The 15,628-nt window shown below is 37.8% G+C and overlaps 1 long non-coding RNA gene across 2 annotated transcripts in view; it reads right to left on the reverse strand.

The window, feature by feature from the left end:
* LOC129439825 (uncharacterized) overlaps positions 1 to 15,319 on the reverse strand; it is a 74,965-nt gene extending 59,646 nt beyond the window's left edge. For both annotated transcript variants that reach the window (XR_012365493.1, XR_012365492.1), the window contains exon 1: positions 15,162 to 15,319. This is a non-coding gene — a long non-coding RNA (uncharacterized lncRNA). The remainder of the gene's footprint in view (positions 1 to 15,161) is intronic.
* Between the last annotated feature and the right edge of the window lie 309 nt (positions 15,320 to 15,628).

Here is a 15,628-nt window from a genome sequence, read left to right on the forward strand (position 1 = left end):
ATTGTTGGATATGTGACGATAATAGAACAAACATAACAATGGAACCTTATTTCTTTCTTACAGTAAAATATGTCAAAGTGATGCATATCTGCAGAAAGTAGCCATTCGTAGCTTTCAAACTGCTTTTTTATTTCTAAGCTTTTCACATACGTAAAATATGTAAAGTATTTAGGTACATTATTTTAACTTGAAAACCATTTATATGCCCTTGAAACTTCAGCTTTTTAAACTCTCACTTTAGATTCAGGTTCACAAATTCATTATTTCAACTGAGCTGTCTCGAAGCGATTAGTCTATTTAACTGCCTGTTATTATCTATTAAAATTACTTCAACTCTCATTTGCACATAACTTGGTGCACAAGGACATCACACAAGCTGTAACAAAGTTGTTTCTCACATTTCATCCAACCAATAACGGTACATCTTGCTTGTATTCATAGCGTTGTCCTCAAAGGGTCCCCTAGCCATTTTCTTTTCTGTATTACTACTGTATCAACCCACTGTGTGATGACTCTGACTGAAGGCCTCACGAGGACAGAGATCTAAAGGAAAACTAAAGGCGCAGTGGCACTTTGTATACTGTGACATGTTACAAGGATAGTGGTCCAAGTCACTGCCTGAGTAAAAACCAAGACCCCACTGACAGCAGGACCTGTGGCAGAATGATTAAATGTGCAGTTGGATTTTATTTACAGTACATGCCTTCAGGTCAGAGGTTTACTGGAAGGTCAACGGATTTAGCATCTGGAGACATAAGATGTGCGTGATACAACAGATCATATCACACTGGGTCACTAATATAGCTTATGTATATGTATACAGTATGATGCTAAAAAAAAATTAACACAGATAGCAGATTATTCAAAGAAACGTACATGGCAGTAGCCTGAAGAAAGATCTAATGTTGTCAATCTTGTGATGTGTGTGTGTGTGTGTGTGTGTGTGTGTGTGTGAGAGAGAGAGAGAGAGAGAGAGACAGAGAGAGACAGAGAGAGACAGAGAGAGAGAGCACAACCTCAGGACTTTGAAGGAGATGTCAGTTCAGGGCTTGAGACGGTCTTGCGCCTGGCTGAATAGCGGTCAGCCCCTCTACACGCTTCTCTTCCCTGAAAGCATGACATTGCCAAAGGGGGGGAAAACAGCATTTTATCATTCTGTGCCATTCACACCCTCTCTTTCCCTGTCAAACATGCCATATGTCCCCATCTCAGGGCGTCTTGCCGGCTTATCGAGTGTGACAGGGCCATTCACACACAGCTCCCAATCACACTCTGTCTCCGATGGGTAAAATCCTGCTCTGGCGGCCACATGCAGTTGATGGACTGTCAGTAAGAGGGCAGTGACTTCCGCAGGGCTGTAGCCCAGACAGTCAGATGGAGCAGGATAGGACACAGAATATGCAATAGATTTATGATCAGGTAATGGTCGGGTGTAAGGTGAGGCAGTGGGGATCATGTGGCGACTCGTGATTGGAAGTGAATTACAGCAAAAGACAACCCTGTAGCTCAAGTGGTAGAGCATGCTTGCCAAGGTCATGGGTTCGAGGGGAATTCAAGCACATAAAATGTATAGCTTGAATGTACTGTAATTCACTTTGAATTAGAGCGTCTAGCAAATGCACAAATGTAAGTCTAAAAGCTTTTCCAGGTTTTAAATGTATGAACCTAAAAGGAAAGTAATGCTAACTTTTAAGGTAATCAATTTAGCCAGACACAATTTTATGATGTAGTGGTATGCTCCCAATACTGCTGCTTTGCTATATGGGTGATTCTCACGAAACCATTGAAACACCACGGCACTAATGATTTTAGCTTTAAAATGTGTAATTTAGTAACATTAAAAAGCATCAGAATTAACACAATACTGTGTTCTACCTTGCACAATGTGGTATTTCAACATAAGAATTTATAATTGTAAATTTTATCTCATTTTCTGCTGAAATTCTCATTACCGCAATGTGTCCAGCTGTGTTTGAACATGCGTTATGTTGTAATTTAATCAAATTAACACAAAAATATTAAGAAAAAAAAGAAATGGATGTTTTGCTAGACTACTTTAGATGACAGAAAAAAATATTTACTGAATATTCATGTATAATAATAATAATGAAGAAAAATTAGGAAAATTATGTGTCCATGCCTGATGTTCTCATCCTCCGCAACACTTTTTGAGAACAGTTTAAGAACACATACAGAATTTTAACAAAGTTTGAGTGACCAAGCACATGGACCAGTTACTTCAAGATGGCTTCCAGGTAAAATCATTTTTTTTACAGTTAATTTGAAATATTGTCTTGTCAGAATGCTTACACGACATTTTGATTATCATTACCGCAACAGATGCTTATTAAATGTTAATTTAATTAATAGAAGCATAATACTTTGATTTTAAATGCATGTGCAGAATCTCCAAATTATGTTCTTTCAGGTTTGTCATGTCATTTTGAAAATATGTCAGTGTTGATGTTTTCTGACTGTTGCGGTAATGAGATTTTTTAGGACAAATTTTTTAAATTATGTTACAAAAAGTGTTAAATGATAAGTAAAAGTTTTTAAATTAATGTTCCCATTTACTCCAGACTTTGTTTTTCAATGTCTGGTGAGAAAAAAAGTAAATTTAAGCAATTTTTACATTTTCATGCTTGACATTTTTAAAACCAAGTTTTCGTGAGAATCACCCATATACTCAATCCAATGAAGTATATACATTTGTATTGGGACATATAGGGTGAGCACCTAAAAAGTGAATAATATTTAAAGTTTTTAGTGTATACGACAGGGATTTTAATTATTTTATACACTCTCAGAAATAAAGCTGTCACTGGGATATATCTGTACCTAAATGGTATTAGGAGCTTTTTAAGGGTGCACAGTGTGTACTGTACATCAACCCTTCCAACCCAGTCTTACAGCAAGTCATGTTATAGTCACAAAGTATTTGATTAATTTATTCATGTTCAGGACACGATTTCCTGCTTTTTTATGCCATGAGCACAAATGTCTTTTTCGTGTCACTCAGCACAAATTTCTATAAATAATTTTCGTGTCCGTGGCACGACTTTCTTTTCCATGTCATTTTATGTATTGTTTTCTATGGAGCCCCTAAGGGGACATGGAGAAAAAAAGTTTAGTTTCACGTGCTCACGAAACTACCACGTTTAGTTTAACGTGCGTGCGATACTTTCATGTGCTCATGCAAAACCTTCATGTGCAGAATTTTAGTTTTGCGTGTGCACGTGAAACTATAGGGCGTTAAACTAAACATAAAGATTTTTTTACTCCAATGTCACCTTAGGAGCTCGGTAGTTTGCTCATTGTTTTTTTTTTTCATTTTTTACCATTGTCGCTTGGGGTTAGAATGACTTTGTTACATTTCAGACATCCTAACCCAAACCCCAAATCTAACCCCAACCCCAAGCGACGATTTAAAAATTGGGAAAAACAATGATAAACAATACATAAAATGACACGGAAAAGGAAGTCGTGCCATGGGCACGAAAAACTATTAATAGAAATTCGTGCCGAGTGACACAATAAAGACAGTCGTGCTTAAGACACGAAAAAAGCTGAAAATCGTGTTCTGAACACAAACAAATGTATCAAATATTTTGTGACAATAACATGACTTACCGTGAGATATGGTAGACCCTTCATATTGTAATCATAATTATTAACTTCAATTAAACATCAAAATGTCAATTAAATATTTATACAGCATATTCTTATAGACTATTCAGGCAAAAAAGAAGCATTTATTTATAATTTTTTACACATTAATGAAAAACCTGCTCAATGACGTTTGTGATTGGCTTTATAGCGTGTGTGGCGTATGTTTTCAAATGTTTCCAATGGAAGTGCCGCGGTTTTTAAAAATGCTATCAGCTGGCGGGGATTTGTCCACGCTGAGCGCCGGCACTCTGCAGTTTATCGGCGCTCAGCGCTGAACGCCAAGAGTTTAAAACCTTTCAACCTTGGGTAAAAAGCTCATCAATGTCACTTCTTATTCGGCCATCCAATCACAGTGGAGGACGGGTGGGACAAATATCACAAAAACCAACCGGCGCATCATTCAACGACTGCAAAACAAAGCAGAGGTATCATAGCAACCACAGCGCTAAGCTAAAAAAAAGCAAGCAAGCGCCGAGTCCTATAAATGTATTAGTAAATACCGAAATTAACATGAACTAAGATTACAAAATGCTGTAGAAGTATTGATCATTTTGTTAGTTAATTTTAGCTAATGCATTAATCTTATTGTAAAGTGTTACCAACATAATTATATAAAATTATTATAGGAACACATTTTTTAATCATATTTGAGCTCAGAGTCAGAGCACATAGTGATTCTAGAATCTGAATCTAGATATAAACATAAGAAATGGACTTTGAACTATCATTTTTGTACATAGTTAATCCGTGCACAATGATGGTGTCCAGAATGAAGCATGCACGTGCTAAAAACAGTGAAAATCTCAGAAAAGTGAAGAATTGATCATATTTTGCCAATAAAACAGAGTGACAAGATATAAAGATAGATTTTGAGGTTGTCTGCAAAATCCACTTGGCTCAAAAATCTTATAGGGCACGTGCCCCCTCATTTTCAATGGGCATGACGCCTTAGTGACAGCTTCTGTATGTGTACCTTTCCTTCTGACAGTGTACTAACCATAGACTGTAAAAAAAGATAGACAACGTCGCTTCCTTCCATTGTAATGAATTGAAGCCAAAAATGTCCAACCATGGGCGTTGCCATGTTACGTAAAAATGTCTGTTTGGAGCCAGGGCATGCGCAGAAGGAATTGTCCGTGGACCCACTGTATCAAACTTCAGCCCAAACGCTCCCGCACCCAATTCAACAACGCAAATCATAACGACAAGTTCCGTTTCTATAGCATCAAATTATTAGCTAAAATGAAACTAATCACAAAAATGAACAATTGAACATATATCAGCGTGATAACAACTACCTTAAAGGACCAAAACCATCTTATTGAAAGTGTAAATAATGTTTTTATTTAGAGCAGAGTCCTGTTCGTTTGAATGGAGAGGGCGGGGTTTATAAATTGTACTGCAGCCAGCCACCAGGGGGCGATCAAAGAGCCAGCGGCTTCACTTTTCAAGATGTGTGAGGCACACCCGGTACTAACACTCATGCATGCAGCACATTTTCCTTAACAGATGGCTTTCAGGAATACCTTATACAAAAGCATATTTGTTACCTATAATTTATTCTGCGAACCAAAGTGTCTGATAATAAGGGGGTTGGCAGATATAGAAATTTCATGGCCAAGGTCTCATGAGACATAACACCATCACTAGATCTTCACAAATATCTCATATTAAATAAAAAAGCTTTTCAAACCTCTGCTGATGACTGGAGTCGTCTTCTTATACAAAAGGTGCATATTTCTTCAAACACACTATCGATTTCTTTAAGTACCTTTAAGGGTCTGTATTGTCCCATGCGGCACACTGTTTTAAGAAACGCTATATGAATCCACTCGAAAACTCCAAAGAATATATTACTAAATATCACTGTCAAGCCCCAGCAGCACACTTCCTCCTGACAACAGTTGAAGTCCAAGGTGACTCAGAGCATTTTACACCACAAGCATTAATATAAATGAACGCAGGTCAACCGGCTGCCGAGGAGACGGAGGCGGTACGGCTCACCTGGGACGTTCGGCAGAGGCCGGGTTACGGCTTCTGTTTCCCGCTCATTAGACCATACCCACACCTTCTGTTTCATGCCAATCTGCGGTGGCCGCAAGGGGCAGGGAGGGGTCACTCCGAATAGGTATTTGACAGTGAAACCAGCCTCACATATAGTATATGCAGATGACGGTGCCTCCTGACATCCGTGTGCTGATTGCTCAATAGCACTAGAGAATTCTGGGAAACGGCGCAGGACGCAAGGAGCTGTGCGGATGCCTGGATACTCAACAAGTAAGCAATCAAAAGAATAGAGGAGGAGAATTAGAGACATTCCCTCATTGATGATGCGCACGATGGTAGAAATCAGGAGAGTGAGACAGAGAGCGAGGCCCAAATTACCTATAACTAGCATCCTAAATGGAAGCCACTGCGAAAGCTAAAGCCTTCACGTCCTTATAAACGTCAGAAGGATCTCACAGCTCTTAAAACATATCTGTAAAATGATTGCTAATCTATGCAAAGAAGCAATCAGTGGCTCATGCATAATACATGAGCACAAGAGACCAATTTGAAAACGCTTTCAGATTATTAGATATTATCAGGAATTCAGCAGATGAAATCTGAACACTCCTACCTGCACGGCTCTAATTACAGGCAGCCGAGTGGGCAGACGGGAAAAGAGAAGGGCTGGCACCGTCAGGCCCCACCGCAGGTCATTTGCACACATAATTTGATGGCAAGGTGACCGCAGGCCAAATCCCTACTCGCGGTCCGAGTCACTGAGAATGAAGCCTCAGAATGAGTATGTATCTCTACGGGTGAAACTGATTGCTGCAAATGAAATGGTGCGATGACAGAGAATATAATTTGATATGCTAAACCAAGTGAGCTGTCTGAGGAGACAACATTTAAAACATTCAAAATGGCCACAGTAGCAGAAGAAATCTTGACTATCAGTAATGGTGAAACAAAAAGTATTTATAAAATAGTTAAGTGTACTGAAAATGTATTATTTTAACCTGTTCCCAAAAGAAAACATGACTATTTTACAATTTTGCTGGCAATTTTGTATCAATTCGTACCATGTGGATTGCACAAAAGTGTAACATTAATAAAAAGCATCCATAAAAATAGTGAAGTGTAATGAAAATGTATTATTTTAACCTGTTCCCACAAGAAAACTTGACTATTTTACGATTTCGCTGGCAAATTTGTATCAATACGTACCATGTGGATTGTACAAAAGTGTACCATTAACAAAAAGCATCCATAAAAAAACGTGTAGTGTAATAAAAATTTATTATTTTAACCTGTTACCACAAAAAAAGCGTGACTATTTTACGATTTCAATGAAAATTTGTATCAATTCGTAACATGGATTGTACGGCAGTGTAACATTAATAAAAAGCATCCAGAAAAATAGTGTAGTGTAATGAAAATGTATTATTTTAACCTGTTCCCACAAGAAAACGTGACTATTTTACGATTTCGCTGGCAAATTTGTATCAATTCGTACCATGTGGATTGTACAAAAGCGTACCATTAACAAAAAAGCATCCATAAAAAACGTGTAGTGTAATAAAAATGTATTATTTTAACCTGTTACCACAAGAAAGCGTGACTATTTTACGATTTCAATGAAAATTTGTATCAATTCGTAACATGGATTGTACGGCAGTGTAACATTAATAAAAAGCATCCAGAAAAATAGTGTAGTGTAATGAAAATGTATTATTTTAACCTGTTCCCACAAAACAACCTGACTCTTTTACGATTTCGCTGGCAAATTTGTATCAATTCGTACCATGTGGATTGTACAAAAGTGTACCATTAACAAAAAGCATCCATAAAAAACGTGTACTGTAGTGTAATAAAAATGTATTATTTTAACCTGTTACCACAAGAAAGCATGACTATTTTACGATTTCAATGAAAATTTGTATCAATTCGTAACTAAAAACCGTTACTAAAAACCTTGAGAAAAATAATTTTGTGTAATGAAAATGTACTAAATAGTCCTTCCAGAAAAACGCAGTTTTTTTGTGATTGTTGCTGGTCTTGCAAAAGGTTTCTTAAAAAATGCGATGGAATATGCGGGATATTTATGCAATTTTATGCGACGAAATTGCGTAAACTTGCAAAAACTGCGCGAACTTGCAAAAACTGTTTGCAGCTTTTTCAGCTTTTCACTGATGTTCACGTTGCGTAATTACGCCACTTCATAACGTTCCCATGGCAACAGGGGACATGGCTGCGCGTATTTTCTGCTAAAATATATGACTTTTTGCTACAAAAATGCGGGGATTATGAAATCATGCAAGCCCTGCATATTTTGCGTGCAGAAATCTGCAATTTATGTGGCGAAAGTTGTGTGTATTTTAAAAATATTTGTCCGCCGCATAAATACGTGGACTTTGGCTGATTATGCATTAAATCATGCGTTCGCATAAACGCGTTTTTCTGGAGGGACTGACTAAAGAAAGCATTTTACAATTTCACTGGCAATTTTGTAACAATTTGTACCATGTGGATTGTATGAAAGCATACCATTAATAAAAGCATCCATAAAAATAGTTTAGTGTGATTCTTGTGATGCCACATGAAGTCGAACGAACACACCTCTTCCGTCTTGTCCGCCATTTAAACACATCACACCATTTTAAAAGAATGGTCATGCGAAAAAATGCTAAAAAAAACATTTCCATTGCAGTTTTGCTAACTGCGCTGGAAATGGGTTTTTTACGCATTCACAGGTCACCTGACATGCATAAATGTCACATGACCATTCTTTTAAAATGGTGTAATATGTTTCAATGGAGGACAAGACGGAGGTGTGTTCGATTAATATATATGTATATTTTCTTAAAAACCACCTCACCAGTGCATAAATAGTTTTTTTGCAATATATAGGAGTTTTTGCGATATTGCTGTTTCTCTATTGGGCGGATTTTCAATTCATCATTTCTATTTCGCAACTTGAAGAGTAATGGAAACGCAGAAACTGACTAATTTGGACAACAGGAGAATCATGATATTCATATATATAACACAATATTGCCTTTAACTTCTTGTGATCTATGATAATGAGAAAAAAATTATTAAAATAATAAAAATATAAGCATTTGAAAAAATAATGACTTTGAACACTAAATGACTGTTCTGTTGTCTTACATTCCAGGAACTTTGTTTGTTTCATTATGTATAAGCTGTATATGGCTGTAATGACAATAAAGCTTCTCTCCTACGTACAATGTTTCCAATAAGCCAACTAAGGTCTCATAAAAGTTCATTTGCTATCTTTGAATGTTGCTGGCTATGTAGAAAGGTATAGCTTACTGGGTTTTGGAGCTGTTTAATATTAATGTATTCAAATGCAGATCAAATTGGTTGATGTGCCTGAGTTTCGATTTGAACTCGCATGGATGCCAACTGCTTGTTTCAATTTTTATTTAAATGCACTGAAATCAAAGTGGGACGTTATATTCTCCATTAAGCGGTTAGGCAATCGCATTTGCATTGGATTAAATTACACTTATCTCCGTGGGCAGAGGACGGTCTCTTATCAAATGAACATCTGCATTTTAAAAAGGAGAGAAAGAATTGAGGGAAATGTCGGATGAAGGAATTAACTGAACGCTAATTAATTTTCGACATGCAACCGTGTCCAGTCCTTTCACAAAGGCTGCATTCAGACACCTGAAAATCCACCATGCAATCAGCCGTCATTCACAGTGAAGTTATGAAAGCTCGGTAAATTCGCTTTGACATCGCAATAAGTGTGAGCTGTTTCCTCTTGGCTAGGCTAATGGAGGGTAAAATATACTGATATTTTGTGGACGTACTTTTTTGTGCATGTGCGTTTAAGAGAAAATAAATAAATCTAAAAGTAGATTCTCTGAAAATTAAGCAAGAGTTTTGTGTCCATGCCAAAATTATATACACACACGCGTATACATATGAAATCTGATTTTTTTTTTAAGCACATACTGTAGAGTAATATTTATCACTAAACTGATATGCTTCTGCATTGAGTTATATCATTATAGATTAAATGCCCTCATTAATCAAAACAGGATCTTAAGTGAATTCATCAACCCGAAGTACATATAAGCTTCAGTCGTCTCATTGATTCATTTCAGCATTGATTCATCGCTCACGCAAAGTCTTCCTCTCTCTCCCACACACGCACATGCGCGCGCGTCTCAACCTCTCGACATGTGCAGGATTCTTCCGCAGCCGACACTCTTAATGGGGTCGCCTGACCTCTGCTCTCACTTTTCACCAGGGCCAGGCAGAAGGGAATGCCTTTCTCCAGTCTGAAAGGCACACAAACTCCCACACACGCTCTTATTTTACACCACCTTGACCCCGACCCCGTGCAGCATCTTCTCAAGAGGAGCGGAGAAGAGAGCCCTGCTCAGCTGCAGGGCCACGGGCTCTTGAAGGAAGGGGAGAGGGGTCACGGGTGGGCAAGACAAAAGTCTTTCACTCCAGTTGGAACAGCACCAGGATTTGGACCAGAAGCATCACCGCAGCTTGAAATTATAGAGTATACTAAAAAATTTTGGCTGTATGGTTGCACAAATCTGAAGAAAATTTCTGTTGCACAAAAGGTTCTTTGTACACTTATAGGGCCCTATTTTAATGAGCACACGGTCTAAAGTGCATGGTGCACTTAAAGCATGTCCAAATCCACTTTTGTTAATTTAATAAAGGAAAGAATGGTTGGTGTGCCAGCTGCATGGTCCAAAAGGATTGTACCCGTTCTCTTAATGAGTCATGGGTGTGTTTTGGGCGTAACATGCAATTAGCCAATCAGAGTCTCATCTCCCATTCCCTTAAAGGGGACATATCATGAAAATCTGACTTTTGTCATGTTTAAGTGCTATAATTGGGTGCTTCTATCAACCTAGAAAATGTGAAAAGGAACAAGCCAGTAACTTAGTTTTCTCTACAACCATACAAAAAAATAAGTCATTGAAATGTGGCTCCCCTTGTGTATAATGTGTCATAGCTGCATACTTTTATCTTTTGCACGTTGCTCTTCTTTCCTCTTTTCATCACCTGATGGCTTAAGCCTATTTTTCTCATCTGCAATTCAGTTTGTTTTGCATCACATCTCTCTTTCTCCATCCCTATATGGTGTCATCATTGGAAGGTATGACATGATGCAAACTAACCCCGCACCTCATTCTTGTACTTCTGAGTGACAGCTTCTCTTTAGGCAAAGTCCCAACCAGATTAATTGATCGCATGGTGACAATGATATGATTTGACGTGAGGTAAAGAGTAGTGCTGTGGAACATCCAGGTGCTCTTTTGCAAACTTCAAACATGTTGCAATGTTTTTTTTTTGGACAGCAGTGGCTTCCTCCGTGGTGTCCTCCCATGAAGTCCATTCTTGTTTAATGTTTTACTTACTGTACATTTGTCAACAAAAATGTTAGCATGTGCCAGAGATTTCTGTAAGTCTTTAGCTGACACTCTAGGATTCTTCTTCACCTCATTGAGCATTCTGCGCTGTGCTCTTGCAGTCATCTTTACAGGACGACCACGCCTAGGGAGTGTAGCAACAGTGCTGAACTTTCTCCATTTGTAGACAATCTGTCTTACCGTGGACACATGGACATCAAGGCTTTTAGATATACTTTTGTAACCCTTTCCAGCTTTATGTAAGTCAACAATTCTTGATCGTAGGTCTTCTGAGAGCTCTTTTGTGCGAGGCATGGTTCACAACAGACAATGCTTCTTCAGAACAGCAAACTCAAAACTGGTGTGTGTTTTGTATTGGACAGGGCAGCTTTAATCAACACATCCAATCTCATCACATTGACTGGACCCCAGGTTGGCTGACTCCTGGCTCCAATTAGCTCTTGGAGAAGTCATAAGCCTAGGGTTTCACATAATTTTTCCACCCTGCACTATGAATGTTTACATTTTGTGTTCAATAAAAACATGAAAATGTATAATGTTTGTGCGGTATTAGTTTAAGCAGACTGGTTTCTCTATTGTTGTGACTCAGAACACATTTTATGACCAATTTAAGAAGAAATCCAAGTAAGCCCAAAGGGTTCACATACTTTATCTACCAAAGAAGCCACGGGAGCGCGAAATATTGAAAATGTGTTAAGAAACCATATCAGTTTTATTGAAAAAAGATAGACCGGGAAATATATTGATATTGAATTACAGCCCTAACTTCTGCAGATTCGAAGCTGTCCTCTGATTGGATGAATTACACAGGATTTCCCGGAGACGTGTGTTTTGCTTTCTTTAACAATCCTTCTGGAAACTACACAAAGCCACTTGATCATAGAAGAAAACGATGGTTACCGGTGACGATGCTTCATCAAAAATAAATGCTGTATTTTTAAAAGTATGCGAGGTTCACGGCATAAAATCTTTAAAAGATGTCCAAGAGTTTTGTTTGAAGCAGTTAGTGGAATCTAAAAGAGATATTATAACGTGTTTGCCACTGTTGTTATAAACTTTAGAGACACACACCAGTCTGTTACTGTGAAGACATCCCTTAAATAGTCGTGGCACAAAGCGAAAAGGTTTGGTTGCTTTATGTGTCAGTCATATGGCCTCTTGGCCAGCCCATTGTCATTCAAAGTGTCTATCGTTTGAAAAACAAACAGCATACCTGCTGTGGAGATTTTTTAAACACAGACACTCACAGTGCTGGTCAGACATCAATTTTTATCTTCACGACTCTCTCAGAAAGCCCCGCTCTGCCATCATGCACTTCTGTTATGATCTGTTTACAACTCTGTTTGCAGAGTTCATATCTATCATGCACAATGTCACATCCCTGCAGAGAATTGAGTCACGACACCACACGGAAATAGGGGAAAAATGTGACACGTCCTCACATTTATCCATTGCTTAAACTATCGCTCTTGAACTTCGATTAAGCGAATGCATGCAGGCCAAGAGAAATCATTTAGACTGACACTCCTCTATGCAAACCAACATGCAAGAGACAAACAGAATAAACCACTTTAAGGCCTGAATGCTTGTTTATTTATTAGATTTCAATAGCGTTGCCTTTCCATTCCATCCTTGACCCCGTTTCATGGCTGCCTGTTATCGTCAGGGCATCCTTACAATCTATTCAGCAGTGCAAAAAGAAGCTGCCTGTGACATTGATAAAAAATACCATCTGTGCCTCGCAGGGAGGAGAGACGGAGAGGTGCAGCTCGCCCCTCCTCATCCTCATTCCTCTTCATCAAAGCATTTAAATTGAAGAGCTCAGTGGTAATTAAATTCAAGCTGGGGTTACGAGGGGGCGACGACATGGATTTGACTGAACGGAGAATGCGGAGAGGACGCCACACAAAGGGTCAAGGTTCACAAGAGGCAGCCCAGCCATTCAGGACCCCACAAAAGCCTTCTGACATTTTTAGAAATGAATAAAAACAACAGAAAGAGGGAAGCAGGAAAAAATCTATCATTCCAGATTTCCCCCACAAACTGACCTTTTCTCTTCAACAACCACTGCCAGTTTGTTGGACAGACTTCAAAACTGCCAATAGTGTTTAACTCATTGCCTGCACTCTCGACGGCGGAAAAGTCAATAACGATTCGGCGAGCCATTTTTGAAAAATTGTTTGTCAGCACAAACACGCGGCGCATGACTAGCAGCAGGTCGACGGGATTTGTTTGCGGGGGCACGCAGGATCCCGGGCCCCTCCTCTGGTTAAAGCCAGCTTTACTAATTCATCTGTTCTCTCGCAAACGTTTGATTCTGCCCTCTTCTCCCTCCGCTAATCCGGTTACCGCATTCACAGGCAGTACCCTCTTTCTTTTCATTACGGCAGATCAGAGATTGAAAGGCGATTCCTCAATCTGTCAGAGGATGGAGATCCAAATTGGATCTGGCTAAAGCGGATAATGGCGGCGGTAGCTAAAATCAGAAAGGAAGATGATGCGACTCATGTTTACCCTTTAGAGCTGATGGAATCGGGAAAAAAGTAATAATCAATCTGTATATTTATAGGTAGGGGCCAGCTCATAAATAAATGCCACATGCCATCATCGATAAGCTTACAAAGCCTCAGATTTTTGTGTTGGTTCCTTAAGCCAGACTCTTAAACTTCTATGCAGTCCTGTATTTCTAGTTAAAAACAAAACACACGTTTGACTCTGCTTGTGAAAACAAAGCTCATCATTTTTTTTATGATTTACAGATTTCTACATAAAATCATCGGACATAATGAACATTATGTGAAAATATAACCTTGATGTCTTTAAAGGGATAGTTCACCTTGAAATTAAAGTTCTGTCATCATTTACTCGTCCTCATGTTGTTCTAAACCTGTATGAATTACACAAAAGAAGATATTTTGAGAAAATGATGATAAACACACAGCAGATAGTGTCAATTGACTTCCATAGTAGGAAAAAAATATTATGGAAGTATTGTGATAAATTATGAAGAATATATTTTGATAAATGATGGTAAGCACGCAGTTGACGGTATCCATTAAATTACATCATTTTTTTAATTCCTACTATGGAAGTCTATGGTCACTATCTGCTGTGTGTTTACCATCATTTCTCAAAATATCTTCTTTTGTGTTCATCAGAAAAAAGAAATTCATACAAGTTTAAAACAACATGACGATGAGTAAATGATGACAGAATTTTCATTGTAAAGTGAACTATCCCTTTAATATTGGCTAAATAAGGTCAAAGATTGAAATTAAAGTGAAATCAATGCATGAAATTAAACTTTGATGGTCCTATCTCATAATAAGATTATGAGACTTTAGCATGGATTTCACAGACCACTATGTGATTTATTTCAATCTTAAATCAAATAGTGATTCCAATTAATGATCTGAGCCCACTAGCAGTTTTTAATGTTTTGTGATGCTAATAGTGCACACATTACTTTAGTCGAAATAGTAAGATGTACAAAAAATGCATAAAACTGCTAGTAGGCTCAGATCTTTTTATCTGTTATAGACATGTAAGTATATGTATAGTCTTTACTTACACAATGACGTAAACATCACTTAATATCTTGAGTTTTGGACAAAAATTTAAGCTTATAAAATTCATTAAACTAAAACAAAAAGTGAAATGAGCTTAAAATTATTAGTACATGTTGTAAGGAATACCCATAATCCTTTGTGTCTGAATATTTTGAATATTTATGGTTTTGACCGAATAAAGGGCCGTTCACATTATAACGATAAATATAACGTTACTATAACGATAACTATATTAGCGTCCAAATTATAATGATAGCTTAATGCTAATTCGCTCACGCGCGGGCACTCGCGCAAAACTTGCCTTTAATGACATTAACTTTTATTGGATATTCTTGTAATAAAACTTTTTTCAATTGTTCACATGTCACTGAATATGTAAATAGCTGTTCTTGTTGCATTTATACAGCGGGTAAGTTAACCAGCAGATGTCCTCAAACACGCTGTGTTTCGCGTAAGTCTAAACAGTGAATCTAGTTTGTGTAATCTAAGTTAATATGATTCTTACCTTTTGGTGTAGTCAGTGTGGTAGGAAAAAATCATTACGTAGTGAATTTCACAGCAACTACATCAGCGCTGGATACCTGTCCGGAGGTAATTTTATGTTATGGACCTCAGCAATGAGCTTCTCCACTGTCATGAAGTGCGCGCGCGTGCACTTGAAGTTCAAACAGATTTGATTGGCTGTTAATGGTTTATCGTTCATCAGGTGGGGAAAAATCGTTCAGAGACAGTGATCCCAACGATATCGATCGTATCTTGATGGTTGAACTCCACTTTTGTCTTTAATATAATTTTTTTTTATAGTTATACTTATCGTTATAATGTGAACGGAACTATATTAACAACTGATACAAATTTTAACAACTTAAATATTTGTTAATAAAATCTTATAGAGGTTAGCTATTATATTTATAATATTTTATTGTAAATTTGTGAAGTCACTGTTCAGGTGATCAGTGTTTAATACTCTTG

The sequence above is a fragment of the Misgurnus anguillicaudatus genome, chromosome 22 (genome assembly GCF_027580225.2).
Source record: "Misgurnus anguillicaudatus chromosome 22, ASM2758022v2, whole genome shotgun sequence".
Taxonomy (NCBI): domain Eukaryota; kingdom Metazoa; phylum Chordata; class Actinopteri; order Cypriniformes; family Cobitidae; genus Misgurnus; species Misgurnus anguillicaudatus.